At 42.8% G+C, this 4,173-nt stretch overlaps 1 pseudogene; it reads right to left on the bottom strand.

The window, feature by feature from the left end:
* Nucleotides 1-738: 738 nt before the first annotated feature.
* On the bottom strand, nucleotides 739-856 carry LOC126428300 (5S ribosomal RNA; annotated as a pseudogene).
* Nucleotides 857-4,173: the final 3,317 nt, after the last annotated feature.

Below are 4,173 nucleotides of genomic sequence, written 5' to 3'. Positions count from 1 at the left end.
TATGAGGTCTAAAACGTTAGCTTCACGAGTTGGTTCTCTAACTATCTGCTCGAAGTAATTCTCGGACAAGGCAGTCAGGATAATGTCACAAGAGTCTCTGTCCCTGGCTCCAGTTCTGATTGTGTGACTATCCCATTCTATACCTGGTAGATTGAAGTCTCCCCCTATTACAATAGTATGATCACGAAACTTCTTCACGACGTTCTGCAGGTTCTCTCTGAGGCGCTCAACTACTACGGTTGCTGATGCAGGTGGTCTATAGAAGCATCCGACTATCATATCTGACCCACCTTTGATACTTAACTTAACCCAGATTATTTCACATTCGCATTCGCTAATAACTTCACTGGATATTATTGAATTCTTTACTGCTATAAATACTCCTCCACCATTGGCGTTTATCCTATCCTTGCGGTATATATTCCATTCTGTGTCTAGGATTTCGTTACTGTTCACTTCCGGTTTATTACCAAAGTTATGAACATTTGTACATTGAATTATTTATAAAATCAATAAAAAATGCTCTCTCTCTCCTCCAGCACAGGCCATGAAGGCCAAAAGGTACCAACTGGCCGCCGTGTCATCCTCAGCCCACAGGCGTCACTGGATGCGGATTTGGAGGGGCACGTGGTCAGCACACCGCTCTGCCGGCCGTATGTCAGTTTCCGAGACCGGAGCCGCTACTTCTCAGTCAAGTAGCTCCTCAGTTTGTCTCACAAGGGCTGAGTGCACCCCGCTTGCCAACAGCGCTCGACAGATCGGATGGTCACCCATCCCAGTGCTAGCCCAGCCCGACAGCGCTTAACATCGGTGATCTCACGGGAACCGGTGTTACCACTGCGGCAAGGCCGTTGGCCAATAACGAATGCTACGGATACAATATTATCGCTTACAATACACAGCTGAATAGATCTTGTAAGTAAATATAAAAGGATCATATTTATAGCAATGTTTAGCAGAGAGACTATTTGTTGTTATTATTGAGTCTCTCAGAAAATAGTGGCAAGACAAATAGTTCTCAGTAAATAAAATAAAGATTAACTTCATCAAGACTGACTTGTTCTACTATCCCAAATTGCTTATATTTATTTAACGAAGATTTATTACGTTAAAGTTTATAAAATGACTGCTTCGGTAGCATAACACTGCTGCTGTAAGCTGAATAAAAACATAAACTTGACAGGCTACATTTATAATTTATAAAGTTTCAATAAAAACTGACTATTCAGCGTCGTTTAGCATTCAACAATGTGATCAGAGTCCAAATTATCCAAAAGTATATGTAACGTAAGTTTGAAATATATAAACGTGACTAAATCTGTAATCGTGAGAATGGTGGTGCAGCCGTAAGTTGTTCACATTGATACAGTGTTTGGTGACTTTACAAAGTCTTACATAAGCTGGCAGAGAGTGGTTCATGATCTTTTACATGACCCTGTCTTCATGGGTAAAGTTGTTTATTAAGGTTCGCAAGGCGAGTGAATGCACGAGCTTAAGTTTTGATTAGGACATAACTATTTCTATGTGCACCTCTTTGGGATTTTTTCAGTGTAATAGTTCGGGACTTAAAAATATTTTGAACTGTGAGTGATTGTCCAGATATCAGTGACCGAACTTCTGCGAAGGTAAATTTGTAATTGTGTAAGGGGCGATCAAACAGTTTCCGTGTGAGTGCGTTGCTGCAGCGTATAAGGCATGTAGTGAGACTCCGATGCAGGTATATAAGCACCGATATTTGGCAACGTATTAGTGTGGTACTCGGGTCTTCCTGACATGTGTGTGGCAAATACGGGAACGTGAAATATGGTGACGTCAGAACCAAATGCGTCCAAACAGGACCAACGTCAAGTTAGTATTTTCTTGACCGCCTACGGACAAACACCGGTACACCCTCATTGGTACATGAATAATGATTATGGAGCAGCTTGTCTGTCGAAAACCACCGTGGTGGAACGGTGAGCCAAATTACGTGTGAGTGAGCGTCATTCCGCGTGTCGAGGAGTGCTGCTGCTTCATGATAACGCACGTCCTCATATCGCAAATGTCGTATTGCGAAAGTTACGCCACCTCAAAGTGAGAGACACTCGAGCAGCCGCCCTGGAGTCCTCTCCAGGCTTTTATCACAGTTTCGGTACCTTAAAAAGTTCTTGAAGTACCATGGCTGTCGGGTGAGGATGTGCAGCAGGCAGTGGCAGACTTCTTCACGCAACAGGACACGGTGTTTTACTGAATGGTTATCTCCAACAGGGTGCGTCGGTGTGACGATTGCCTCAATGCTCACAGTGATTTTGCCTGATTGTCACGCCGATTGAGGGCTGTACGGTCTTCGAACGGGAACTCTTTGATCGCCCCTTTTGTATAGATTTCGATGAACTTATGGAATATCAGGAATTTATTTCTGTTTGAGTGATTCGGTGCGCTGCAGAATGCCTTTGGTTTACATTAATTACTGCCTACGTACTCTCTGTTGACTCTGTAATGTCAATCATTTGATTTATTACTTCTATACTGTGTCTGTATAATATCACAATTTTAAGTACTATGTGGTTGATTCGAATAAATTGGTAGTGGAGATTAATGCTGTGGTTACGATACGTTAAAAGCAGTCCACTTTTTATAAAATATTGAAAATGTGAAAATACTGGTAATTGGTGCTTCACTGGGCCGTACTTTCGCAGTATAACATGGACTTTCTTTCGTACCCAAGATCTTCCTTTTGAACACAGCAGAGTGCCAATCTGTCTGAAGAAACATACACATTAATTTAATTTAGCTCTATGTTCTATCATAAAGAAACCCGACAACAGAAATTTAACTGCTGGACTTTAGGTAGAGGGATCAGGGATTGAATTTTAATAAATTCTTCCTAGAATCTTGCTGTTAAATGGTACAAGAGGTCAGTGCCCACAGTAGGTTGAATGAGTTGTTTTTATGCGCATTGGGGAAAAGTTTAACGAAGTAAATAGAACAAAAATAATATGGTCAACTCCTAAAATTCAGTAAACATTTAACACGTATAAAATCCTAGCACTATGGTTTCATAATGGGGAAATTGTTTGTCATTGTATTAATCATCATTATTCAGTAAAAATGTGGTTGAATGAGGAACGCAAAATAGACGATCACGTGCTTACACACTAAGACTTAATGAGTCGCAGAATATTCGCAACCAAGACTCACGTTTTTCTATTAGTCGACGCTAGTTTGACACTCGCAGTGAAAGAAACAGGGAGCTTAATCGGGATCGCGATGTATGAGCTGAATTTTGACCGGATGTAGAACGAAATCGGTCCCATCTGATTCTAGATAAAGACAGCAAAATTGTACGAACGCGTAGTGTCTGTCTGACATATCAGAAAAAAACGCACCAAGTGGAATCCGCAGTGCTTATACATTTTATGGCAATTGAAGTGGAGGGGAGGAGCGGGGGAAAGGAACGGAAGTTGGAGGAACTAATTGTTAGCTCCATCGAGACTTTATGCAGAATCAGCAGCGACTAATGAAAATGTGTGCTGGGTCGTGTCCCAAACCCAGGATCTCCTGCTTATTAGACAGTTGCATTAATCACTGCACCACCCAGACTGTGTGTACATCGCAAATGTGCAGGTTATCTCAGTATGCTCCTCGGCCAACACATGTTCCCACATAGCGCCAACTATGCGCAGTCTTCTTCTATGTCCTCCATGGTCGTTAATTTTAGATTCACGCAGGAGGTCGAGCGTAAATTTATATCTGCACTGATGGTTGTGGATTAAGTGGCCATCGAGAAGAATCTGTGGTGTCTGCTCTTCGAACACGTTGTAAGTTCTTAAAGCAACAGCATATGAGCGAATTCCTTTTGTACATATGAGCCATACACATATATAAGGTTGTGTAGTCGTCTTCTGGTGCTCCTACCAGATCTAATAGTCCCTTCTTCTCCCCCTCCTCAGGGCTGCCTCTCTCTCTCCCTCTCCCCCTTCCCTTCTTCCTCCTTTTCCCCTGCTCACCACCTTCTTTCTCCTTTTCACCCGACCCCCCTAGCTTCTGGCTCCTTTCCTTCTCCACTCTACCGCCCCCCTCCTCCCCCCTCCAGGTTTCCCCATAGAGTCTCTCCCCCTCCCTTTTCTTCACCCCCCTCCTACCCTTCACCTGGTGGTAGGTCCCCTTCAGTGCAGTGATTTTTAACATTTT

This window comes from Schistocerca serialis, chromosome 1 (assembly GCF_023864345.2).
Source record: "Schistocerca serialis cubense isolate TAMUIC-IGC-003099 chromosome 1, iqSchSeri2.2, whole genome shotgun sequence".
In the NCBI taxonomy this organism is placed as follows: Eukaryota; Metazoa; Arthropoda; class Insecta; order Orthoptera; family Acrididae; genus Schistocerca; species Schistocerca serialis.
The sequence above is the reverse complement of the archived record's forward strand: the minus strand, read 5'-3'. Positions and strand labels throughout refer to the sequence as shown.